At 34.7% G+C, this 14,163-nt stretch overlaps 1 pseudogene; it reads right to left on the reverse strand.

Annotated features, from left to right (window-relative positions):
• Positions 1 to 10,520: 10,520 nt before the first annotated feature.
• Positions 10,521 to 10,877, reverse strand: LOC102887579 (annotated as a pseudogene).
• Positions 10,878 to 14,163: the final 3,286 nt, after the last annotated feature.

Consider the following 14,163-nt stretch of genomic DNA (forward strand, 5'->3'; position numbering starts at 1 on the left):
GAAAAAAAATGGGGCTAATTAAATATTGTGGATTGAAAATATCTTTGTATCTTCTCTAATCTTCACAAATATATATATGTATATATATATATAAAAGGTAAAAAATACATAAGCCTATCAGAACAAGAATAATAGAAGAGATAACAGATGAATTCTAAAAAGCTTTTGGAAGATAAAAATTGGATAAACTAAATTATATTGAGAAAATAATACAACCTAAAAATAATAACATAAATTAGAATTAGAAAAGTTAACAGATGCTTTAGAAGAACTCAAGAAAGAATTATAAATTAAAAACAATGATTGAAAAATTAAGGTTTTAAATTTAAGATTACACCAAAAGAAACACAAGACCAAATAACTTTTTTTAGAAACACACACACACACACACACACATGCACACACACAAATGCCTAAAGAGAAATAGAAAGTAAAAGGAAGAAAAGTGCAAAAAGATAAAAGAATAGAAGGAGGGAGAAAAAGGATTCAAAACTTAAGAAAAAAGAAAAGAGACAAAGACTCAACATATGTGTACATGGTATCTTCAAAAAAGAAAACTAAAACAGAACAGAAAACTTTCTCAATATAATAGAAAAAGATTTGAAATTACATTTTGAAAGGATAGACTGATTATCTGAGAATACTGGCCAAAAAATGATAAATGTTAAGACATATTCTAGTAAGATTATTGAATATTAAAGAAAACGATCTTTAGTCATTTACACCTAGATAAAAAGACCAAGTCACTTATGACGGAGTCCTTATTATATAATTAGATTATCATCAGACTTTTTAAAAGTGATGCTTTATGCCAAAAGAAAATAGACTAGCATATGCAAGATACTAAAAGAAAGAGAATGTGAGCCACTGATTTTTATATTCAGCTATAAACCAACTTTTCTTAAGATGCAAGTATGAAGGTCATAGACAAAATGTTATTGACATTGAAGAACTCAGAGAATATTGTTCCCATAAATACTTCCTAAGAAAAGTATCAGAAAATGACCTTCAAACAGAAAGATGACATTGATGTAAGGACGAATAATGGGCACTAAATATATAGGTCCAATTATAAGCAAAAAAGCAGGTTAAAATACATGATGGAGATGAAAGCAGCAAAATTCGTACTTTGGAAAATATTATTAAACTTTCTAGTTTCTTCAATGAATATGTTACAAGGAAAAAATATGATGAAATAACATGAAGATTAAAAGAAACTTGCAAAAGCTTTTTTAAAAATATACCGCTTAATAGGTAACAAGCCCTCAAGATGATGATTATTTGTAGGAGAGAAGAGAAGTTGTGACTGAGATGGAGCATGTGGAAAATTTTGGCGGTGGTTTGGGAGGTTGTATTTCTTAACCTGGTGTTCATTTTTTTACAGAGTATATCTCTTACAATGATGTATTAAACCAAACATATATTTCTTGAGGTTTTTCTTGTGTTATATTGTACAATAAAAGAAAATGTAATAAAAGAGTTAATATATAAAAAGGTTTCAGACCTAAAAAATACAGGTTTATTAATTGAAAGAACCTACCAACTGCCTAGTATAATGGGTGGAAAAAGCACTCCATCAAGGCACACCAGCATGAATTGTCAGGACATCAGAATATAAGTGTCTAAAGCTTCCACCGAGGAAGAAAGGGGTTCTCATCTCAACAGCACCTCCAGAAGCTAGAAGACATCGAATAAATGCCTTCACACTTTTAGGGGAAATTATGATCAACCTAGAATTTTATATCTAACAATATATTAGCCTAGCGTATCAATCCAAGAAGGCATGGATCCAGGAGAATAATCGAGGGAATCCAGGATGGCTGCTACAAGGCTAGAGTACAATAAGTCTGGCTCAGAGTGTGATTCTGGGAACCCGGATAGAGATGTCCCTAAAATAAAATTGAAACCATTGGAGTATCTGATGTGTTTTATCATGTGAAAAAAGAAATGTTATTTGTATGATTTTATAATTCTTTGATTTTATAATTTGGAAAGAGTATAAAAAACTAAGCAACAAATGAAATGATCATTGTAAATACAGAGTAAAGCAAAAATTACTATAAGAAATGGAACGTAATCCTTGAACGTATAATTGTGCACATGAATGGAAATACACTTAACTGATAACGCTTACAAACAGAAAGGTTGGATCAAAGGATATTTTCTTTTTCTTTTTTTATTATTTCCTGATTGATTTTCAAAGATGTTATACAAATTTACCGTGTACTCACCCTCCTCCCCTCCTCCAACAGTATATTAGAGTTCAAAAATCCCTACACTGGCTAAAAATGCAATTAAAAATTTCTTAACTTTTTCATTTTAATATAAATGAATGTCATTGTGTTAATTTGCATTTTTAAATTGAGGTAAAGCATCTTTTTATGCTAACAAGCCACTGTATTTCTTTTTATATTAAATGCCTTCCTTTATTTTGTATATTTTTCTATTTGTTTATTAAATCTCTTCTTATGGAATTATAAGAGCTCTCTAGATAAATAAAATCAGTACTTTTTTGTTGTGTGTGTTGTAAATAATTTTACTCAATATTTTCTTTACTTTTATGTTATTTTATGCTAGGCAGAAATGTTTGCATTTTATTATTTAAATGTATCAGTGTTTCCTTTATGTTTTCTGGAATTTGTGTCTTGTGTAAAAAGACATTCCTCATTCCAAGATTTTTTTGTTGTTGTTCATATTTTCTTCTGTAGCCTCATTGTTTACAGTTAAATCATTGATCCATCTGAAATATACATTGACATAACAGGTAAGGAGAAATTTACTTTTATTTTTTCCTAGATAAATCAAGATTTAATACTTCTCAGACTTGAGGAAAATGGATTGTATTTTATCATAAAGCTAACTTTTATTTTCAGCCACTGAAATTTACATGACTGTAGAAGAGCAAGATGCTAGTTAAACCACGTGTGTATTGTTATTACTTCTGCATTCTCCTTATATGCCTATGACAGAAATCTGCCTTCTTCTTAAGTATGCGACATCTGATTTTCAAATAGAAAACTCCCAGAGTTTAAAACTATCCAGCCAGTGAAGGGAAGGTCCTCTGGCTTATGATCTCAGTCTACACCTGGGTGTTGTCATGGGGTTATGAAGTAGATTCGCATCTACAAACCATGTTTTCTAATTGCCACTCAACATGAAATAGCTTAAGTATAACTATTTTACTGAGCCATTAAATCAGAAGATAATCAATGACAAGAAGAGAACTGTAATGGATAAGTATTTTGTTTTAGGTTGGAATCAGGAAAGAGCAAAACAGCAAAAAGTATACCTCCACCTGCCCTTGGACTAACAGACCTAAACCAAATGCCTCATAGATGCTGTCCAAGGATTGCTAGGGATTTCTACCAAGAAGAGCATTTTAAAGACAACAGTGATAGTCTTGCCATCGTTAAGATACCTTACTGGTGGTCTTCAATTTTTTCCCAAATTGTACAGTAGAATAGATAGTCTTCTGATCACTTTTTTCCCCGATACTGAGAAAAATCTAATTTATTCGTTTGCCTAATTTCTTCACCCATTGCCCAAGATATCTATTGCACTATTGCATCTCTGATTCTCTGGACGTCATTTTTTGAGGTTGATTCTCAGGGCCCACACTTTGCTATGTGATTTTTTAACCCTAAGCTTTAACAAGTCTAAGAAGAAGAAGAAGAAGGAGGAGGAGGAGGAAGGAAGAAAAAAAGCTAAAAGGAAGCTATAACAGGCTCCATATTAGAGTTGAAGAATATTTAATGAAAACTACTTTTGTTCAAATATCTATGAAGTCTTTTAGCGAAGATGAATAAGCTCATGCCATAAAGCTATGTTTTTGAAAATGATAAAAGGTTAATTGGTTGTGTGTGAGCAAGACTAAAAAAAACTCTTTAGTTGATGGTTGGTATCCTTAATATTCATATATCCTATGTCTACATCAGGTTGCCATTCTATACATATGTACATAAAGTTTGGGGAGACAAAAGAGCTTAGCAATGTGTGCACAGTTGTAAATAAAACATTTTGTGGGGAGTTAGGTGAGAAAGGGAAGAAAAAAAGAGCTGGGCTGTCCAACACATATGAAAAGATGTGTTAAAGAGGGAGAACTATAAGCATTTTTCTCTCTGGCAACTGAAAAGGTTCTTTGAAGTTGAAGAAAGCTGAAGCTAAAGAAATCATTATTTATAGAAGGAAGAAGCAATCATCAAGATAATATTCATAAATAGGAGTCAGTCTTGTCAATTTCCCTTTGACTTTCCCACAGTTTAAATCCACTGTTAAATATTTTCTTTCACCAAGAAACAAGAAATACAAACCTATAGATTTATTTACATTTGACATGAAAGTAACTACGCCCATCTACCAGGAAATATTATGTCTTCTCTTTGCTATGTAAACCAGCAAAACAGTAAAGTGAAAAGGTGATTTGAGACTCACGAGGTTGTTTTTTTTTTTGTTTTTCTTATGAGGATTCAGCTTTAAATATCTTGGCCAAATCGTCTAACCATTCTTCTGTACATTATGTAAAAAGATCCATCAAGTTGCATTTACCCAGCTAAGGTGATTTTATTACAAAGGCAATCTTCCACCTAGTTTTATCTACAGTGACCTGTATACAAAAAGAACATATTGTAAACCCTGAATATTCTTAATTCTGCCCTCACTTCTCTTGCCCTCTACAACCCCCGAATTTTCTTTTTTTACTTGCAAACTTGTTTTTGTCCTTTCTCCCTGAATAGAGCACCTGGTCTTTCTCACCTCGACTTGACTCCTGAGTGTGTTTTCCTCACAGTTCTCTATAGCAGCACATGCATAGATAATTCTTGTGGTAAAACTCCTACCAGTTAGAATAAGTTTCTAAGGATCTCCTTTCATGTATCTCATATCTATCTCACCTTTATTCTCTTTATTAGTCCCCATTGCCATTTCATAGCTTTGACCCTTAACTACTCTAATCTGATTGATAAAACAGCCTCCTACATAGTCTCCAAAATCCTGTATGACCCAGTTGCTATTGAATCGATTAGCTTCCCTATTCTTTTTCCATATAGCCTAGATTTCAACCACAAATAAACTTTCTGAAGTTCCTCAAATGCACTGTGCCCTTGGTGTCTCTGCTCTGGGTCTTTGCACAGACTCTTCCATCTTCCCTGTCTTTGCTTGGCCAACTCAAAGTCATTCCTCAGGATTCAGCTCAAATGGCATCTCCTTTGGATAAGTCTCTCTGGTCTTTGTGACTTCTATCCTAGGCAAAAACTGGGCTCTGTTTTATCTCTGCAACAACATAAATTACTCTTTAGTTGTTTGCTTCTCTGTACTTTCCTCAAGGCTATAAACTTTTTAAAGTCAAAGACTGTCTTATTTGCAGTTATACTCCCTATGTTTAGTGCCCAGTTCGGATTTATTTATTTATTTATTTTTTGCAGGGGGGAGGGAATGGCATGTACAGTTCCTAAAAACGCCCTTACTTTTCTATCTCTGTGATTTTTTACATGTTCTTTTTTGCCTGAATTCCATCCCTACCAATTTGCCCTCCCTCCAGCCCTATGTATGTGCCTTGGTCTATTGTAATTTTGCTTATTCTTCCAGGTCAGTCTCAGGTGTTCTCTCTCATGAGCATTCCCTGATCAGACCTATTAGAATTAATCTGCTCTGTATTCAAACCATATAACATGAATCGCACACCGTTTTGTAGTATACTCAATCTCTATTTTTTGTCCCAAAATAGATGGATTAAAAGTAGGGACTATGTCTTGAAATGTTTATATTTTCCACATAATCTGTCAGTGGTTTGCAGAGAGTCACTGCTTAATATGTATTGAATGAATTATTGTGAAATCATTTTCCAAATCTATGAACTTTTCTGTGTTTTCTTTGGAAAATGTTCAGTAATAACACTTTTCCCACTTATGAATTTCTTAATCTTTTTCGTTCTAATTAGAAACTACCTGATTTATTTCTAAATATTTCTCTTACCAAACTATAGCAGAAATCCTTCCGAAGGTTTGGTGGGAGCAATAGAAGTACATGAATAATTCTGTTTGGTACAGGTGAAATTGTATTTAGAATTCACATTTCTTCAACTGATGTTTCAAAGATTCAAAGATCTCCCCTCAACAGAAACTTTTTTCTCCTCTACCTAAGAGCAATGTAGAATATATGCCCTTTTTCACATTATCTCTTATCACCAACATGACCAAAGCCCAACCATCTATATTGAGATACCCCAGCTCAAATCAGACATTATTTGTGAAGTCTTTCCTGCTTCCTCTAGCCAAAAATATTTCCTTCCAGTCTTCTATACACAAAATACGGTATCTATATCTCTCTATGACAATGATCCCTTTTTGCCTCATATTTTCGTGAATATTTATGACCATTTCTTGTATTCCTTCTAGAGTGTGAGTTCCCAGAGAGCAAAATTTGTGCCTGATTTTGCTATTCCCCTTTACCCAGAGAAAAGTGCCTTACACATATGTTTTAGTTCTATCACATAAGATTTGTTAAATGATATATAACATATACATAAAGAATATGTATATGAACATAGTATGTACATACAGTGCCTATATTTGGAGTAGAACTAATGTCTATATTAAGCCCATTTGCTCACCAATGTGTATGTGAAAAAATCAGATTGATTGATGTTATTAGAGCCTAAATTGCTATATCAAACTTATCTTGGTGCCATTATTCTCCCTTCTAAAATGTAACAAGAACCTCGAATAGAATTTTACTTATATATCTCAGATATCACTTATTTCCAAAGACATCTCTGATCCCCAAAAATTTCTAATAATTTTTTTATTCTAATTTCATATCAGTAATTTTAGCATATTATTGCCACCCACTCATTTAATTGCTTTGTGTTTGATTTCCTTGAGGAAGAGACCATATCATCATATTGATTTTTCTGTTTATACTGCTTAGGAAGCTAGGCAGAATAATGTCCCTCCTCCAAAGATGTCCATGTCCTAATCCCCAAAACCTATACATATGTTACCTAATATGTCGAAAGGGACTTTGCAGATGTGACTAAGTTAAGAATTTTGAAATGAAAAGACCATCTTGGATTATCCAGGTGGAACCTAAATGTAATTGCTAGGATCCTTATAAGTGAAAGACAGAAGCAGGAGAGGCAAAGTTAGAGAAGATATGACAACAGAAGCACAGGTTGGATGGATACAATCACTAGCCTTAAATGTGGAAATGGTCACAAGCCAAGGAATGCCAGTAGTCTGTAGAAGCTGGAAAAGGCAAGGAAATGGAGTCCTCCCTCCCTTGAGCGTGCGGAAGGAGCACAGCTCTGCCTACATCTTCATTTTAGCCCAGTGAAATCTTTTTGGGACTTGTGACTTCCAGAAGAATAAAATAGTAAATCTGTTGTTTTAAGCAACTAAGTTCATAGTAATATATTACAGCAATGAAATGAAACTGATACAATAATCAACACATGGCAGGTGATTCATAAATATTTGTTTACTAAAAGAACCACAGGATATTAGGCCTGAAACATATCTGATAGAATAAATGAAGGTGAGTAACAGCTGAAGGTGGGCCTGAAGAAGAGATGGTAAAGAAAAATTCCCCATTACTAACTGAAGTTGGGCTTGAGAGAGAGGTGCAGGTAGAAAAGAAAACAAAACAACAATAACTCTCCATTTTCTGGCTTAGGCAACTGAATGTGTAATAGGAAATATATAAAGAAAACATACTATTATTTTTGGTCATGTTTGGTTTTCAGGTGTCTATGAACAACCAGATGGATATGTGCAGAAGACAATGGAAAATTTCATCCAGGAACTCAAGGTAGATCTCATGTAACCAAAGAACTTTGGAATATGAGGTTAGATTAGGAAAGTAGCTAAAGATAAGGCTAGAAAGGCAGCATGAAATTCTTAAATGCCTAGGGAAGCCAAACCTAATTCATTTGAAGTTGGGATGGGCATCTAAGGTACTTAAAATGAGAAATAATGTAATCAAAGTGAGGCTTTAAGATTAATCTGGTTGTCTTATGTAAAATAGGGGTAGGAGGGGAGACAAGACAACAATACCATTTAGACTTTACAGATCACTTTCAAAGACACTATTTTATTTAATCCTCAGCAATCTTGTAAGACAAATAAGACAAAGCATTATCAAAAGCTAACTTTTAAAAAAATTATCATAAAACTGCTTGTATCATATTGATGATTATTTCAATTCATTTTAAAATCCTTACACATAATTTACAATGAGCTTAATTTCTTACTATTTTAATTAGTGTATTATTATTAGCCCGTAATTTAAGGTCTATGTATCAATAGAAATCAACATATATGAATGGAATTCTTCTATACAAAATATTTCGATTTTTATATAACCCAAATTATCCTAAGGGTTAAAGGGAATAACATTGTGTTATTAGATGCAATAACAAAATATTCTTATATATGAGTTGGACCAGGTGATTTTATCACAATTAACCATTGTTATGAATGAGTTATATTAGTCCAACATTGTTAACCAAGAAAAAGCATTTGGACGAACTACTGTAGACTTCCTCTAGTCTCTCGCATGGCACTTTGAGATTTCAGTTTTGACTCTAATATCCATTTAACAAGGCTTTAAAAATCACAGAGCTTAAAAATCACATACTGCAATGAAAGAGTCTCTGTGGCTATATTTAGGTGCTGTTAAATCATCTGGAATCATTTGGTCAGAACAAGAGAAAAATAACTGAAGAGAATGTCCAGATAAATCAGGTTAGGAGCTCAAACTCTCTCACCATTACAATTCCCAATTCAATTCTTTTCGTTTGATTTATCGAAGGCTGATCTGAAGCATTCATATGAATAATTTAATACTTACAGACCTGAGAAACAATGTAGGTTTATCTTCATATGGATTAAAACAGGTTCTGAAGCTAATTTCACTGTGACTCAAGCTCATCCTGGAGCTCACTTTTGACTCATGATCTGGCATTCCACCATCATTAGTCCAGATAAAGCTACTATTTTTTTGAACACGTTTACTGCCAGCAATGCATTTTTTTTCAAAATGTGAACATTAGAGCAATTATTTAGGGAATCTCAGTGTTTCAGCATCTCAGAAATGGTCAACATGGTCTAAGGGTTTACTGCTCAGTTTATGGTCCCTCAGCACACACGGAAGCTTGTTAGAGACCGAGAGACCTCCAAGGGGGCTACTGAATCAGAATCTGAATTTTCACACAATCCCCAGGTAATTAATTTATGCATTACAAATATGGTAAGCTCTGATCTAAAGCTCAGTAATTTCAGAAATTGGGTTTAATTTTATTTCTTAAAATATTCCCAGCAAATACTTGATATTATGACATCACAGGAGCTCCAAGTCCTTCTAAGTTTTCACATTTAATTGCCAAGTCCTTCTTTTTACTTCTTCTGATCAGTTCCCATGAGATCATAAAAGGTTTTCAGCCTCCTTATACTAAAGCATAGTGGTTGAATGCATGTGAGGGTTTATTCTTTTCATTAAAAATCCTTCTTGCTTCACTATGCACATGCCACATTTTTTTTTTCCAACTTAATTTGTAGAAATCTTAGTAAGGGAAGAAGAGGGAGCACAGTTGGCAGAAAGAATGTGTTGGGAATGTGAGTTTCACTCATTATAGCTCAATAGCTATTTCTCCCTGGTTCCACTTCATGGGTAGTAATTCAATTACTGGATGTATAATTTTAACCAATTTATGTTAACTAGATACTCATTCAGGGGAAACAGATAAACCTCGGCAGTTTAATAAATTACTGACAATTTTACTATCTCTATTTCCTTACTTGGAGATGGGTTGGGTATGACATTTTCTTAAGGGTAGCCCAAGTGAGAAGTCTTTCTTGCCGTTTTGTTTTTGTTTTCCTAAATAGCCATCGGCTGGTTCTGCAGGGAGTATAAAGCATGTTGCGCTGTCCTGGAATCTTCCTGAGGCCACCTTGCCTGTCTACCTAAATTATCTGTTTTGTACTGGTCTCAGCCTAACAATAACCAAAGTTGTGGCTGGACCAAACTTGTGATTCTTATAATTGTAAGACGCCCTTCAGCAATAACCATGATGAAACTTTGAAAAGTTTCAAAAACTCTGTTACTTACAAGTTTGGAAATTACACAGCACACCCGGGGTCACAGAGTGAGGTCAGAGGTAGAAAGAGTGGGCACATATTGGCCTGGGGTTCTGCTTTTATTGGGGTCCAGGGTGGGGGCCTAGGGTTTCACATGTTCACTCAATATTGGTGAGTTTAAAATATAATGCAGGAATTTAAAGCACAGGAAGAGAGCACAAACCAGTAGCTCAGTGGTAAGTTATTGAAATCAACCAAGGTCTCTAAAAAAGAGGAGTATTAGTTGGGGAGGTGACCTGGCTCTTTATCTGGGCATGTGGCTAGCAATATATTCATTGCAGATAGCTGTCTTTGAAGTAAACGCTTCTCTGAAATGAATGCCTTGGCAACAAACTTAGTCAGGCACTTACATTATATAAAGAAAAACATAAACAAATGTCAGGACTTATACTACATTATCCACTGGTCCTGATCTTGTTCATTGCCTTCCATGTCTACTTCAATGACCTCTCCATCAACAAGCTACGCACTGTAATCACATATCTCGTCCATGTCCTGCATGTCCTCATCATTCTCTGAGTATTCTCTACCTTTCGCATCTTAATCATCCTCCTCTTTCATGTTATCATATTGCTCTGAGGCTGTCTTGAAAAGAAATACCAAGTTGTTGTCTTTCTCCATGATGCACTGGAGCCAGGCCTGATGCTGCTATTCCTGTTGATGTAGCTGTCTCTACACAGGGTCCATCCAGATTAAACCACAATGTTTCAGTCACATGGGCAAGAGAGAGAGCAGCAAGGTGGACATGGCTCTAAACAGTTATTTGACCTTGACCAAGTCATTTAACCTCTAAACCTCAGTTTTCTCATCACACCAGGAGATGGCAGTCTTCAGTGGTATCTTAGGTCAATGGAGTGTATATAGTAGCAGGATGATAGCAAAGGCAAATTGTTTTCAGCTTCTTGCAGAATGTTCAGTCTCAGCCCAGAGTTTAGGCACAAGGGACAGGCATGTACATACGCGTAGATTCAGAAGACTTGGATGCTAGTCCTGGCTTTGCATTTGCAACTCTGCCAGCAACATGGCTTTAGACAATCATTTAGCCTATGTAAGGTTCTATTTCCTAAGGAGGGTGGTAAGGGGGCTTCTTCATTTAAGTTTAATGTCAAATATGTGTCACATATCACATATTTCTCTCATCAATTCTACAAGACTAACAGTTAGTCTTAATATGAGAAAACTGAGGCTTATAGAAGTTAAAGTTTCCAAAAATTTCACGCCTGCAAATAGCGGAGAAGGAAGTCAGACTCAGGCCTATCTAATTCCAAAGACCATTTAAAAGACTGAGTATTATTTTTCCCTAGACCAATGCAGCCTACTAATATAGAATGTTGTGAAGTTCAAAGAAATTTTTTGTAAATTCAAGAACTTTATTCAAAAAACAAAGCATTACAGAAAGTTGCTATTATAATATTTTAATTAATGTCATTTTTATTGTATTACAAAAGCAAAAAGCTCCAGCCTTTGCCCTAAAGATGTTAACAGTCTGGCTGTGACAAAGCCTCAAAGAATGTATAATAAATATATTATATTATATATATTTAATCCGGTCACTTAAATATGTAGTAAGAGTGGCTAGGTTAGATTTTGTAAGAGAAACAAAGTTGAATAAATGTGTTCCTTCCCTTAAGGAAAGAATATCATACTATAGTGAAACTGATAGTTAAAGAGCTTTTTACTAAACAGGACAAAATGAATGAATGTCAAATAGTACAAGCATCATATCAAGGGAGTACATTTTGAGAGAACATAATGCTGAATGCTGACTGAGAGTATCAAGAAAGAGTTTACAGAGCATGTCACTTTTAAGAGTCTTGAAATATGGGCAGAGAATGTGAGAACGCATTCCAGGCTGAGAAACAATGACAGGCAAAGGCACGGAAGCATGAAGAAGCACTTGTGAAAAAGTGTTGAATGAGGTGGTTACATCTGGGAGGGAAATGGGCCTGGGGAAGAAAACTGGAAAAACTTGCCCTTTAAACTATAACTATTTAGTATTATTTGAGTTTTTCTTAATGCCTGCTCTCCTGATTTTTTTCCAATTAAAAAACAAATGTCACATATAAAGAGAAAAAAGTGTTAGGTTGTGCAGTTTTCTCATGACAAAAAAAGGAATAAAATTTCCCACTGTGTGAAGTGTTAACTATAGGAGCCAATGATATAACCAAACAGGTTAGGAATAAGCAGAGGGCTTCCAAATAAAATAATCTGTACAAAGGCAGAAGGATTTGAGTTGGGCTTAAATGACAGGTTAGAGATGACTAGATACAAAGGAAGAAGAATTGAAAGAGAACTGGAATAATCTGTCATTTCAATCATGCCTCCTTGCCTGACCCAGTTTGCCTGAGTAGAATTGTGCAAACAATCCTGGAACGTCTCTGCCACCATAAGTACACATCACCTTGGTTAAGTTTAAAAAAGCATGAAATGAAGCATGTTACAATGAAATAGAGTGTTTTTCAATTTGGTCTTTAAAGTTCCTCCTTAACAATTTATAGCTTCTCTCCAAAAGCTTAGAACTAATTCAAGTTAATGGCATTTAAGTTCACCTTTCTTTTCTTTTTCTCTCACATTTAGTGTGAATAGTGAACTTATGAGTAGAAAATCTGGGAACTTATATTTGAATGTTTTTAAGGATATTATTATGGCATTATTAGTTTTTATGAACATACACATGCACTTAAAATAATAATAGTAGGTAATATTAAAAGACTTGAGTAGAAATATAATGAATCCAATTAAACTAGTTCCTAAGTGACTGCTCAAAAATCATACTGAAACACTAACGAAATAGTTCAAAAATAAAGGAGTATTAGTTAAGTCTAACTAAGTACTATTGGCAGGACATAGCACATTTTTATGTTTGATCAATAGCTAAGTTGATAAACTTTTAATGTATTAATAGGCAGTGTTAATTATATTTAACTTTTAAATAAAACTTCAATGTGTTGAGAAAAAATATTAATTAATTATTTTAAGTCTCTATTTTTTTACTTTAATTATTGCATTTGTGAACCTGAATCCAAGTTTTAAAGCATTGACATGGTTCAATACCTGTATTAGCAAGTGAGTCAGAAATTACATAAGGGCCTTACCACCTGCAAAAGGCAAACCGTCCAGATGGAAGAGAACGTTTACCTAAGAAAACCAGCTTAGACATCTCCAAAACAATTTGTCTATATTTCTGAGGTCTAGGTCTTCCCTCAGACACCAGGAGAGATAATGAGTGTAGTTGTTCATTGGAAGAAAAATGCAGATTCAGGTCCTGATAATGAGCTAGCAGGAGAAAAGTTAGATGCTCTGAGGATTTCCTAAGTACACCCACTCAAAACTGAGAGACTAAAACATGGCTAATGGGATGCGGAATATGTGCATTCTTTACTTAACAGCACCAATAGAGGAACCCCATAAAAGATGCCTTCCTCCTTCAATGTCCCATTCTGCCAAGAATCTTTTCCAAATCATTCTACAAATCCAAAGGCATCGCCCTCTATCTTTTGCATCTGTAGGTCCATTCCCATGCACTACTTCATTCAAACCTGGCTCCCATGACCCCAGTGAGGTCTACAGCCCAAGTCGACTAGGTCTAATAAGGAAAACAGAGCCCCTGACAGGTAGTTCATAAGGGACCTTAAATATAGGGAACAGTTACAAAGGTGTTTGAAGAGATATGAAACCAAAAGGGGCGAAAAAAGAGTCCGGTCAAGATGGCAGAGCAGGTAAACACTGTGCTCGCTTCCTCTCATGACCACATCAAAATTACAGCACAACTACAGATAATTATTTCACACCCCTCTCTCTAGGGGTTTTCAAAAAGACATCTGGGACCAACATACAAGAATACTTTGGACTAATATCTTTCATGAGCCTCTCTGTTTCCTTAAGTGACTGGTTTTCCTCTCTCCAAGCAGCAGCTGAGATTTGCTGCAGAGCCTGACTCATGGCAGCTGCTGAAGGCTTCCACTTAATCCTGCCAACCAGGAACCATGATCTAATCACAGATGTGGAATCTACTCTCTTACTTTAGAACTCA

Source organism: Pteropus alecto, unplaced genomic scaffold (assembly GCF_000325575.1).
Source record: "Pteropus alecto unplaced genomic scaffold, ASM32557v1 scaffold33, whole genome shotgun sequence".
NCBI classification, from domain to species: Eukaryota; Metazoa; Chordata; class Mammalia; order Chiroptera; family Pteropodidae; genus Pteropus; species Pteropus alecto.